We start from the raw sequence: 13,538 nt of genomic DNA, 5'->3' as shown, positions 1-13,538 counted from the left end.
TGCCCCGTGCTGGAGATCCTGTCACGACACCAGAAAGGCAAAGGGCCGTATTCACTTCCTACTGCCCCCGTAACGGACTACCACCGGCTTGGTGACCTCAGACAGCACAGGTCTGCGGCCACAGAGCTCTATAGGTCAGAGGTCTGGCACTGGCTCTTGTGGACCTCCAGTGAAGGTGTCCCCAGAGCTGCATTCCTTCCAGAGCCTCCAGAGAAAAATTCATTTCCTCTTCCCTTCCTTGCCTTTTCTGGGTCCTAGAAGCTGCCTGCGGTGGGAGTCGGCAAGTGACAGGCTGAAGGGCTAGGCCGTGGGATCTCAGCGGGGCACAAGAAAAAGGAAGGGCGGGAGGTGACTGGCAGTGGGGAACAAAGATGAGAAATCCAGACACAGGGGCCTAATAGGATGAGGAATTCCTGCGTCAGGGCTTGGGAAGGTAGAAGAAGAAGAGCCTGTGGTCACAGTGGATGTAGAACCAGTGATTGCAGACATGGGGCCGATCGGTGGTGGCGATTCCAGGAAGAGACTACGGGGATGAGTGGCTTTGGTTGAGTGGAGGCAAAGTCACAGGCCAAGAGGAGAATGAGGAGCCACAACGTCAAGGGTTTGGGTGGGTTTCCCACAAGGCCGCCCACTGCTCCCAGGGCGGACTCCGCTGGAGGAGTACTTGCAAATTCGCCCAAGAGTCGCTTCCTGTTTTCCCCACAACTGGGTCCTGAACGCATAGTTCCACAACTGTGGTGACCGGGAGTTTCTGTACATGCAAAGGGGTCTTCAGGCTCCAGAAGTTCAGCCACCTGGTTCTCGGGGCCAGAGGGGCAGCCAGGAGGACAGACGCTGGACCAGCAGGTGGACGGGTTTTGTGCAACTCCCACTTCCTGGCTCTGCAGCTTTCTGAAAGGCACAGAAGCCCGCTTGTCCCCCGCGCCCTCCCCTTAAAATCAGACAATCAGAGACCCACAGCATAGGGTGGTCAGGCGGGCAGAGAGAGAACGTGTCCTCAAAAGGTCCTTCCAGGGTAGATTTCAGTTCCTGTCTCTACCACACGCACGATGAGAAACATGTTTTACACCTCACCCCAGTGTAACCAAAACCATATTCTCCCCACGTCTGATGTGGTCTGGAAGTCTCCATTCCATTCTAGTCTTGTTTACTCTATTCTGTTTCATTAAAACACACACATATACTGCTTATGAGTCATTCCATCGATTTTACAATCCATTAGCCAGAAGTGTTCCAAAACTGTGTCCCCAAAGGTACCGTTTTCTTATTAATTAGACTCATTTTCCCTAAATTCAAATTACATGGCCAAGTGCCTGTTTCCCCCAGGTTGACAGGGAGGAGGGAAGAGTGGGGGAGCTAGGGACACCCCAAATCCGGTGAAAGTGGGTGAAAGATAATAGCCCAAGAAAGCATTCCCTTTTTGTCATGACTCTTGTCATGTGCTCAATCAATGAACACAACTACACTAGAGAAAGGGTCCTTTCCCTCACAAAGACACTCTGAGGACCACCCGTTCTCAGAAGCCTAATTTAGCAAGTGACCCCGAACTAGGGGCTCGCAGCTTTGCCGCTCAGCAGAGCCACCCCGAGGTTTTAAATTCCAGTTCCTTGTCATACCCTCAACCCACCGATTAAGTCAGAGCCCAGGGTGGGGTGGGGTTAGGATGCACACTGGTTGTTTTTAAGGTTTCCCTGTGATTCCAGTTTGCAAGTCGATAGGGAAAAGCATTGTCTTCCAACAGGCGATTGAAAATGTGGATTCTGACCTTTTAGAGGGTCTGGGTGGAGCCGGGGACTCTGCGTTTCTAGCAAGCTCCCAGGCCACTCCGTTGGCCCAGGAACCCCACTTCAAGCATCAAGGTTTTAGACCCTGGCTGAACACAGTCGTCACCTGGAAGCTTTCAGACCCCACCCCAGACGAACTATACACGAGTTCCTGGGGGTCCAGAGGCATCTCCAATCCCCAAACCAAGGAGACATAACATTCCCCTTTTTAAACCACAGCATCAACTATTTAAAATGTATAATTATATGCTAGTGTACTGAACATTTTTCAAGTTTTCAAAATTGTGAAGAACCATAAATTTAAAAAAACGTAAAGGTAAGTATTATGTTTTCTAATATGAAAATATTCCTTTAATTATTAAAGTCCTCTAATGCCTCTGTTTGATTGAAAAATCATTAACAGGATTTTCATATGTTAAAGACTCACAGGATAACTGAGGCCTTGGCATTGTCAAGTTAAGGTTGTTTTTCCCTCTCGCAAGACATTAGCATTAAGATAGTTGGAAGATGGGGCGCCTGGGGGGCTCAGTCAGTTAAGGTCTGCCTTTGGCTCAGGTCACGATCTCTCTCTCTCGTAGGGTCCTGGGATTAAGTCCCACATCAGGCTCCCAGCTCGGCGGGAAGCCTGCCTCTCCTTCTCCCTCTGCCCTTGCTCCTGCTCTCTAATAAATAAATTAAATCTTAAAAAGAAGAAGAAGGAGAAGAAAGCTGGAAGTTTCCTGGAGGAATGTCACACACATCCCACCCAGGAGTGGGGAGGGGGGAAGGTTGCTGGTTGTCAGCTTCCGTTTGTCCTCAGCCTTCTGCTCCTTTGTCAAAAAGACTTAGACTCAAACCCCAGCCCTGCTGTGTGACCTTGAGCAAGTAACTTAACCGCTCTGGGCTCCCTTCTTCCTCCATGAGGACAGGAATGGTAAGACAGGAAGGTCACTGTGAGGATAAAAAGGGGCCTTCTGTACGCACGATCAGTAGTGTCATTAGAATTGCTCTGGCTTTAATGAAGCAGGTGTGATGGCGGGAAGGGGCAGGAGCGGGGTTGGAAGATGGAGAAACTACAAGAACGATGATTCTGAGAAGAGCGGCTAACCGCTCCCATGGAAGTCTGCTTCGCAGCTGTGACAGTGCCTCCTCCCAGTCTCCCTGTCTCCATGGGGAGGGCTCCCTTCTCAAGCACCGAGGCCCCAAAACGGCACCCAGGGCTGTCGGCGCTGAAATGGGTTCCCAGCCTCCGGGAAGTCAAGCTCGATCCAGTCTGACCAGACCTGGGGTATTTTCCTGGGTGCTCAGAATTGTCTAGACGTGGCCTGGCCGTGTCCGAGCATGCGAGATGCGGCCGTGGGGCCCGACAGCTCCGTTTGGCAGCGGGCTGGGCCGAGCGGTTGGCGCCAGGACGGCCAGGATGACGATGTGCTGAAATCTCCCTGAGGGCGTCGTATCAGATGGTTGGGCTGCCAGCTCCGAGCTCCGCGAGCACATCCTCAGCAGCTGATGGAGAGATAGGGGTGGGCAGGACACCGGGCCAAGGGAGTTACCCCTCCCCCAGTGAGCCAGCGTGGGAAATGGCAGGGTCCCCAATTCCATTCATGTCACTGCTCAGGGGGTGAGGCCAACAGCCTAGTAATGAAGAGTGGGGTGCTGATGTCATGTGTGATGTGCGTGGCCCTTGCTTGCTTCCTGACTTGAATAGATAGATGGCTGGCTGGGATGATACATGATAGCTAGCTAGCTAGATAATAGATAGATAGATGATAGATAGATAATAGCTAGCTAGCTAGCTAGCTAGATGATAGATAGATAGATAATAGAGAGAGAGATGGGTAATAGATAATAGATAGATGATAGAGAGATAGATGATAGATATGAATGGGCAGATAGATACATAATATCGATATACTGGATGGATGGATGGATGGATGGATGGATGGATGGATGGATGGATGGGTGGATGGATGGGTGGATGGATGGGTGGATGGATGGGTGGATCGTGCATGGACAAAGATAATGGATGCTATCAACATACGTGATAGATGATGTAGATATGGTTGGGGAAGATGTAGGTAGATAAAAATATGGGAATTGGAAAATTTTGAGCAGTAACTGGATATTTGATTATTTTGAAGAGTTACTGTTTATTTGTAGGTGTATGGAGAATAGACACGAGTGGGCCTGGCCAGTCACCATCCTTCAGGGAGCTATTGTGCGCGTGCTGAGGAGAGAGGCTCCCACTGAACTCTCGCAAACACGGGATCTGAGCACATTAGCAGGAAAGAAGCAGGTAAGAGAAGATCATCACTCAGTGCGGGTTCGCTGTCTGTCAGGCGCTCTGCTGGGCATACGGGAACACAGACGGGCAAGGCAGGGGCTTCTGGCCTCGGCGCCCACTGCCCAAGACAGAACCCACCAGTCACCAGCAGCCATTAAAATCAAAATCATTAAAACTGGACGACAATGAAAACTCCGTTCCTCAGTCACACCAGCCACATTTCGAGTGCTCCAATAGCCACATGGGGTGACCACATAGGACGGTGTGGCCCTGGAACACTCCATGGTGACAGTCCCTGCTCCCGGATGGCACTGTTAGAGGGAGTGCAGGTCTGAGAACAGATGCAACTCTTATCAGGGCAATGAGCCGCGGGGTCGCCAGGCACAGGTGAGGCTGATGGCCCTGTGCGTGCAGCGGGGCGGAGGGGAGGAGACCCAGGCTGGTCCGGGGGAGCTGTCCTGCCTCCATGCCCCTCTGGGAGCTCGGGGACAGTCCCTGTGCTCACAGAACCCACGCCTCGTGCAGAGAGTGGCATTTGTCGGCTAACCCGTCCTAGTCTTGTTAACCAGTCCACCAGCATCTCACTGTTCACTAACCTGGGGGTTAGTCGCTCACTACGTCATAGGAGGCCCTGCGTCTGCGTCTGGCACCTTCCCCTTCGGTACCAGCTCCCGTGCAGGTCCATGGGCATCCCTAGTGTCCCGTTGCCCATCTAGTGGCACCCAGCACAAAAAGCCGCCATGCCTGGTTTCCCTCGGGTGGGTGACACCCATTACTAGCCTGAGTCTACAGCCCAGCTGCGGCTTAGCACCGTCAGCTCCAAGACCAGAGCCTGACACCCCAGTGGCCTGCTGGCTGCTGAGTCCAGTTCCCAAACACCTGGAGCTAAACCGTATCATTTTGACGCTTCTGTATTTGCTGGAGACAGGAGGAAACCCAGGCTGGCCCTTTCCACTGAAGAACCCACGGTGTCACTGGCGCTGAAGCTGCTCGTCTTGTAAAGAGGATGGCGCCTTTCTGGGGGAGGGGAGCTTTCTCGCCCAGTGGGGACTCCATGCCCACATCTCGGGTCTCAGGTCACCCCCACATCTTGTCATCTTCGGAGGCTAGAACACCAGAGAAGAACACGACACCTTTAAATCCCACCACATTTTCTCCCTTAAATACAGAAATTCATGAACGTAAGTGTGGACGTATACGTTTGTGTGGTCTTTCATGTATGTAATTATAAAAATGCTCTTTGGGAACTTTTCCCCCTTACTTAATATATCATAATAACTTCTTTGTGTTAGTAGAGATATACAGTAATATCACGCCTTTAGTGGCCCAGCCATGTTCCAATATATGAATATATCATCATTTATTAACGAGTTGTACACATTAAGAGTGTATTTTGGCTGCAAACAACAGAAAACTCACCACAGTGGCTTTAAAAAATCAGGTTTATTTTCTCACATGACCAGAAGTCTAGAGGAGACAGCATGATCAGTAGTCCAATGCTGTTAGTGCACAGATCCCATGTCTCCGTGGTTTTCTCTGTCATGCCTCATGGCACAGAATGACTGCTGCAGCTCCAGACATCATATCCACATTCAAGATAAAAAGAAGGGTGAAGGGGGAAACTTTGTGAAGAACGGAAAAGCATCCCATAAATCCCCAGAAGACTTTGGCTTTCACGTCAGGAGCCAAGATGGGCTCACCCAGCCTCCCGTGACTGCAGGAGACTGCAAAAGGACCTACTTGACCTGTGGCCTTTATAGCAGAAGATGGAAAGGGGGCAAGGAACCTAAAGCAGATTCCTGCAGGGCTCAGGGGGGCATCTCCAGGGACCCGTCCAGGATTTGGCCCTGGGACCCAAGCTGAAGAAGCAACGCCTCCTGGGGGCGAGGAAATAGTGCAAGAGAGCTCAGCTGGGAAAACGCCCACAGTAACTGCTGCCCGCACCCCTGGGGTTAGGGTGTCACCGCGCCTGTGGGAAGCCGGGACCATAGCACGGAGGCCAGGCAGAGTGTGGACACACAGGCGAAGGGAGGCCCAGGGCTTGGGCAGAGAGACAGACACAGCACAGCATGAGCAATGGTGTCAAGGCAGGGTGTGGGAGACCTCCCAGAACCCAAGCCATGGAAGATCAAGATGGTCCTTTATCCTGGTTTTCTAGAAAGCAGCATGGCAGCTCCAACAGTAGTCTGCAGAGCCTTCACGTGCGGGACTTCTCACCGTGCGGGGAAGAAGGTGCTTCTCTGGGTCTCATCGTTGACCCACGGTGTTAGAACGAGACCGCTTGTGTCCCAAGCGTTAAACAGGAGGGGGGGCCACCAAGTTCCAACTGTACCAACGGGAGAGGCAGGAGCCCTCTGGCTATCCTGCCAGCATGCGGGCACTGCGAGGCTGAGCACGTCCGCCTCACGCGCTCTGGTTGTGAGATGGGGATTATCGGTGGGACCCGGGGCTGCTGGAGGAGGCGGCGCGCACAGCACGCACTACGGCGAGCTCTGAGTAGCGTCTCATAGTAAGGGCCGTGACTGCGCTTGCCTCGTACTGACAACAGCAGCGAGAGGTCGTTGGACACAGCCAATGGTTGTTTAAAAAAACAAAACAGCTGTGAACTTGGGACCCATAGAAGTGCAACGTGGTGGGGGTGGGGATAAGGACCGACACGAACCTTGCGCGGAGCGTGCGGTCATATCCAGTGAATATTTCTTAAGGAAGCACCTATCTTCTGACTTAAAATTCTTCTTCAAGAAATTTATCCCACTCCCATGAATGGGCCAAAATAACGGCACAAGGATTTTCACCGTGGTGCCATTTGTCATAGCAAATCACTGGAAACAGCCCAAATGTTCACCAATCGGGGATTGGTTAAATAAACTACAACCCCAAAGAAAACCGTACAGCCATTAAAGAATGAAAGATCCATGTGTATAAGCATGGAGAATGCCCAAAGTCGATCATTATGTGAAAAAGAGGTAATAAAACAGAAAGTAAGGTCCATTCCCATTTTTTATTAAAAAGAAATAAGAATAATGTGTCCCAGGCGAGCACGCAAATAGGCTCCAAAGTCTCTTAACACGGTCATCCTGAAAGCAGGGACTGACACTCCCCACGTTAGAGATTTAATGTTATTTTTTGGAAATGTAATAACTATGTCACTTGTTTATTTAAGAACAGTTTATATAAAATACAAGTAGATGAAAATGATTAGCATAAAATTACGGTTTAAAAGTGACTTGAATGAACATTTTAAAAAGTAAAATCTGCTATACATCTGTAATGCTTGAACTTTTTACAAATACATATTAATTTTGCTGTTGGGGTGGAAGGAAGTATTTTAAATAAAGTAAACTACCAAAAAAAATTTTTGAAACTCGGCTGCTAACTCTGTGTAAACCTTTGGAGAGTTTATTTTATTATTATTAAACGTTTATTTTACTATTATTCTCCTGGACTCAGTTTCTCTCTCTGCTAACAATAAGGCATAGTAAATATTTGCATTCTCTTCACTTTGCAGAGAGCAAAAAGAACATTCCAGATGCTCTCTGTAAATGCTTTGAATCCAATTTAAGAAGTGCACCAAATATTATCAGAGTTGATAACCTATGTGCAACTTTGCTTTCTAATGATTTTTTTAAAGATTTTTATTTATTTATTCAACAGAGATAGAGACAGCCAGCGAGAGAGGGAACACAAGCAGGGGGAGTGGGAGAGGAAGAAGCAGGCTCTCAGCGGAGGAGCCTGATGTGGGGCTCGATCCCATAACGCCAGGATCACGCCCTGAGCTGAAGGCAGACGCTTAACGACTGAGCCACCCAGGCACCCCTCTAATGATTTTTATGCAAAATGATTAAGCAGCTCTGGCAGGAGCCTATTCAGGTTGCAGCTGGACACTTTCTTGCTGTGTCCTCAAAGGGTAGAAGGGGCTGGGAGCCCTGTGGGGTCTCTTTCCTAAAGGCACTAATCCCATTCCTGAGGGCTCCATCTGCACCACCCAATCACCCCCTATAGGCCCCACCTCCTAAAACCATCACCTTTGGGAACGGGGATTTCAACATGTGAATTTGGGGTGACATAACATTCACACCATAGCCCCATCTTTTACCTCTGCTTTCCTGTCTATTGGCTCTACTTTCAGGCAGAAACTGCCCTCATGGATGCAGGATGGCTGCCTAAGCTCCTGCCTTCATCCTGTCTCCCTGAGCTCCCCATCCAAATAGAGAAATTCCCTTCCCAATGGTCCATGACCACTGGGTCTCTTTGATTTAAATGGGTTCAGATCCATTCCTGGCCCCAGCACTCTGGCAGGGAGCATGAGAGATAATCACCTGGTTGTCCAGCCTGAATCCCCAGGCCACTTCTGGATACAAGAGTAAAGAACCCGACCCAAAGTGAAGGGATGGATTGTGGGGGAGGGTTGGCATCCCTGGAAAATCCCAGCACTGTTGCCAGGAGACAGGAATACAGATAGTGAGCAGGCAAAACCACGATGTCAGTCTTGTCCTTGAGGAAGGGTCCCAGCACGCCGCACCCCCTCGATCTCTGGGCACACGGTCACCTACCGGCGATGTTGGAAGAGTTCATTTGCAGGATGTTGCTTGGGGGCAGTCAACATCATCTCCACCTCTTGTACCACAGGGCGAGAGGACAGAGCTACGTTTCTCCCAGACCCTGGCCTCCGGAGTGCTCGATGCAACATACATGCCACCGATGGGAGCTCTCGCGTGACCTCTGGAAGGCAGAAGCCACTCCGGCTTCTCTGGCAGCCCAGGCGGCGCGTGGGCTGTGGCAAATGTAAGTTTTCGTGACCGCCTCTGCATTCCCCTGCCAGCCACCCAGCTCGGGCAGCCCGACGAGGCCTGCTTTCTGTAGACCTCTGACCTCTGGGCAACAGCCCCAACACTTCCAGTCTTTGAATTGCGCCCACACGCAGGGTACAGCCGCTCCTGATTTCACACCCCAGGGCTTTCTGAAGGCTCTGAAACACCCCCTCCCCTGCACCCAGTCTCTTTCTTTGAAATACGTTGTGTGGCTTGTTTTCCGGATTCCAACTGTAACGTTGCACTTTGGTGGAAAATTTTAAGAAGCCCTATCTATCCAAAGTTCTCTTTTTCTGATGAGAAAAGCAAGGCCCATGGGGGGAACCGGCCTGCCGTGTCCGCCAGTTTGCAGACTCTCTCCAAGCCGGCCAGTACTGAGGCCGCTAGCCTCATGGAGCCAACTTCCATTTCAATGACTTAAATTGTATCATTTTTAAAGCTCACTTCCTCACTTGCTCTGGCTGGATTTCAAGTGCCTGGAGCCACTTGTGGCTGGTAGCTGCCCATGTTATAGGACGCCTCCTTTGTCATGCAAAGTCCTACTGGACAGTGCTGTTCTAGAGAATCATGGTGTCCATCTCTCCCCCTTCGACATTAATTGTCTTCTCGTTCAAGAGTAGCATTAGAAGGGTGACTTCGTTCGGACCAGTTGTTACAAATGGAGAAACAGAGGCCAGGTTCAAATCGGGACTCAAGGTCTCCAGGGGCCCGGCGAGCCCAGATCCAACTTCCCTCCTCTGATTTGAGTCACCTAGTAATTCAGCTCAAAAATGTATACATTCGTGTCATATGCAACACTAATCTTATTTAAAAGAGTCAAAGAGGAAAGAAAAGCAAGCAGGTAGTTATTCTTACAAATAACCCACTAGCATTGATTTTGCGATGCAGTCAGCCAACTGCTTTTTAGATAATAGGGTGCTAGGTTGGTTTGGGGTTTTTTTTTCATTCCCAAATTAGCCCATGTTGGGCACTGGATTCTAAACAGAACGTGAAAAGTGCTGTGTGTTGACTTGTTCTCTGAGAGGCGAGAGATCACAGCCAGCGTCCATCCCGGGAATCACAGAGCACATCTGTTTCCTACAAGTCGGCCACTCAGGGGATAATATCCCTTTCTGATAAAAGGGACTTCACTGGAAGGATTTTTTCAAATCTCTGTGGGAACGTGTTTTCTTGCAAAGAACCACAAGTATTTTAGAGGCAAGAGTAATTCCTTCTCAGAACACGTTTCCTTCTTTCTGTCTCCCTGGAAAGAGCACACAGGCCCTGACCACCTGGGTGTCCAGGGCGCGCCCCACTTGGAGGCCGCGAAGAGCATCAGGAGACACCGTGTCTGCGGCGTCTGAAATGAGAGACGCCAAACGAGAGAGCACGTTGGACAAAAGCAATGTGCTTTTCTTCAACACAAGATTTCCTCCCCCAAAACAGCATCAGACTGTCGGAAGCCGGGCATCGTTCCAAAGGTTAGAGACGGGGCCAAAACATATCATTTTAGCTTTTTCGGATGGCCATTCCTGTCTCTGAAATGTTAAATACCGTCTCACCACAGTTGCAGAAGTCCGTCCCTCGAACACAGCCCAGTGAGGCAGCTCTTAGCGCTTTGGTTTCCAGACACACTGAGAGGCGAGAACGCCCATCGGGGTAAGTGCCTCCCAACGCCCTGGTGCTGCCCCTGGCCTCGTAGAGCAGGCCTTGCTTCCAGAGAACCACCAGCTCTGGCCCCCACTCCCCGACTAGGAAGCAAGGTGTTAGAGGAGTGCTGGGGCGGGGGGGGCTCCGACCAGGCAGGCTCTCGGAGGTTCGGGGGAGGCGTAATGGCTCAGGGAGTCGGGAGCAGAAGGGCTCGTGGGCCCCATTTGCTGGCCCTGGTCTCTACACCCTCCGCAGTCTTTCCGGTATTTGAGGGTTTGGTCTCTGACTCGCCCAGTAAGCCCTGCCCGTCCCTCACAGTCATCAGTAGGCTCACAGGCCTGCCCTCCCGAGACGGCAGAAGGGCCCTGACCCGGGGAGGAGTTTGGAACTAAGCATGCTCTTTCTCCAGCGTCTGGAGTTGAGGGGGTTCCTAGCAGGGCTTGGGGACCACCTGTACCATAGCCAAGGCTGCCAGTGCCCCCGCAGGCCCTCACCCTGTCCAGGAAGCACAACCCCCTCTCACCCCAGAGCAGCCGTAGCACCCGCAGCCAGGGGTGAACCAGAATCGGGGTGAATACCCCAGTGTGCTCCCTCTTTGGGTGGGACATCCTGAGGCATGTTCTAGGATCTCCCGAGTCCCCCAGTGCTACTGAGCCCCGTGCCCTCAGAAGTGCCTCCTCATTAATGCACATCTGTTGCCCCCGTCCCTTCCCTGCCTCACTTCCCCACTCCCCTACCTGTGCTTCCCAGGACCACCTCCCAGGTAAATTCCCTGCACCCAATCCTTATCTCAGGCTCTGCTTCAAGGGAACCTATGTTCAGGCATATGCCTTATGATTGAAGGGGTGTTGGGCAGGTTCCATTTTCCCTGCAATATCTGCTCTCACAGGCCCATCGCTTAGTACTGAATTCCGTCACAAGAGATTCATGCCTATGGGGTTTAAAGACTGAGGTCTGGTTATCTGATCCAGCAATTCCACTTGTGGGTACACCCAAAAGAATTGAAAGCAGGGTCTCAAAGAGGTATTTGCACACCCAAGTTCATAGTAACGTTATTCACAACAGCCAAAAAGTAGGAGCAACCAAGGTGTCCACTGACGGGTAGATAGACAGAGTGTGGTCTCTTCCTATGATGGACTGTTGTTGAGCCTTAAAGAGGACGGGAATTCTGACACTGGCTACCACATGGACGGACCTTGAGGACACTAAGCGGGGTGAAATAAGCCAGTCACAGGACAAAGACTATATGGTTCCACTCGTATGAGGCTCCCAGAGTTATCAGATCCCTACAGGCAGAAAGTGGAATGGTGGCTGGGTGCCACAGGCTGGGGTGGGGACAGTGGGGAGTTAGTGTTTAATGGGGACAGAGCTCCCGTTTGGGGCGACAGAAAAGCTCTGGGGAAGGATGGTGTGTCCGGCCGCACAACAACATGAGTGAACTTAGTGCCGCTGAACTGTGCACCTAAAAATGGCCAGGATGGTACGTTTTATGTTCTGTGTATCTTTTTTTTTAAAGGTTTTATTAATTTATTTAACAGAGATAGAGACAGCCAGCGAGAGAGGGAACACAAGCAGGGGGAGTGGGAGAGGAAGAAGCAGGCTCATTGCGGAGGAGCCTGATGTGGGGCTCGATCCCATAACACCGGGATCATGCCCTGAGCCGAAGGCAGACGCTTAACCGCTGTGCCACCCAGGCGCCCCATGTTCTGTGTATCTTAACAACATTTTAAAAGTCTGAGAAACTAAGACCGAGGTCTGGAAATAGGCAAACCACAGTGAGACATCACATCAGCACGAGGAATGTGGTGGCGAGTGGCGCATGCCAGGAACTGGTCACCAAGGCGTAAGCCCTGGGTGACATCTACAGCTCCCTCGTCTTCCTCGCCCGAGGCACCTGTCACGAAGCCCCACTTGCCACCCCCACCTGCATCCGCCCTGCTCTGGATCTCCTTGAGACACCACCGCAGTCGCAGGGGCTGCTAAAGCCCCCCCCCAGGCCCACCTGCACCGCCCACTTTGCCACGGCTCCCAAGAGCCCCGGGCCGGGGGTTCCGTGTGGCCTCCAGCAGCCCCGCCCAGCCAGCACCGCTGCAGGCTGTCCTCACGGACTCTGATGCAGTCACACCCACCTTGCGCCCTTACCCACCGGATCTCCCCTGATGGACTCACCTTCATCGGACAAGACTCCTTTATAAGAAAATTCACGTCCCTAGTATAAACGGAAAACCCATAGTGGGGCCGTCAGAAGAAGGCATGATCATGGAATAAATGCCACAAAACCAAGCCCTGCTTCCCCGCCCTCGTGGACGTTCCAGCCGCAGAGGCCTTGAGCTGAAGCCCCTCTGTCCTTGTTACCCACGGAGGGCAGGAGCGTTGAGAGGGGGTGCAGACGGCGCGGGGCCACTGGAGAGGCGTGCTCTCACAGAGACTGGCCGGCAACGAGGAGGGACAGGAAATCACTTTCTGTGTTGCTCGTTCACGTGCACTTAGCCTGAGGCCTGATATCGCTGCTGAGCGACCTTCAGAACGGCCCGGAGAACGTGCCTCACAGCCTGGAAGATGCCAGTCTTCGGCAAGAAGGGCACACGGGTTCTAAGCTCCATGCCAGCCCCGTCTGCTGGTGGTGGCTGCCTGGGCCACATCCTGTGGATCCCACAAGAGCACGCCCTGTGAGATTCCATTTCCAGCCCCAACAGGGACACACGGTGATCAGTCAGCAGAGTCTGCCAAGGGCACAGGGTGGGGAGGCCACAGAACCTGGGCCGTGTGCTTGGCATGGCCCAGCCGCAACGCCCCAAATCCGAGACAGCTCTGTGATCTGGCCCAGCCTCCCTCTCAAAGCTCCCTTCGCACCACCGCTTCCTATCGCCAAACACTCACTCTGGCAACTCGTCTGAAATCCTGTGTGCACTCTCCTCGGGACAGCCCTGGGGGCAAGCTGATGACCGGCCCGCACTCACACAGCTGGCAAACGACAGATCTGTGGCACCCACCCCGGTCTCCTGGCCCCAAATCCAGGGCTCCGCTCAGCCAGAACCCCAGAGGGGAGCT

At 52.0% G+C, this 13,538-nt stretch overlaps 1 long non-coding RNA gene across 1 annotated transcript in view; it reads left to right on the top strand.

The window, feature by feature from the left end:
• The window catches only part of LOC109490218, a 63,219-nt gene extending 52,565 nt beyond the window's left edge, over positions 1-10,654 (top strand). Inside the window, exons 2-5 of the long non-coding RNA XR_002143504.2 lie at positions 3,924-4,059; positions 8,677-8,832; positions 10,110-10,318; positions 10,405-10,654. This is a non-coding gene — a long non-coding RNA (uncharacterized LOC109490218). The remainder of the gene's footprint in view (positions 1-3,923; positions 4,060-8,676; positions 8,833-10,109; positions 10,319-10,404) is intronic.
• The last annotated feature ends 2,884 nt before the right edge of the window (positions 10,655-13,538 follow it).

This window comes from Ailuropoda melanoleuca, chromosome 12, assembly GCF_002007445.2.
Source record: "Ailuropoda melanoleuca isolate Jingjing chromosome 12, ASM200744v2, whole genome shotgun sequence".
NCBI lineage: Eukaryota > Metazoa > Chordata > Mammalia > Carnivora > Ursidae > Ailuropoda > Ailuropoda melanoleuca.
This window is presented reverse-complemented; position numbering and strand designations above follow the sequence as displayed.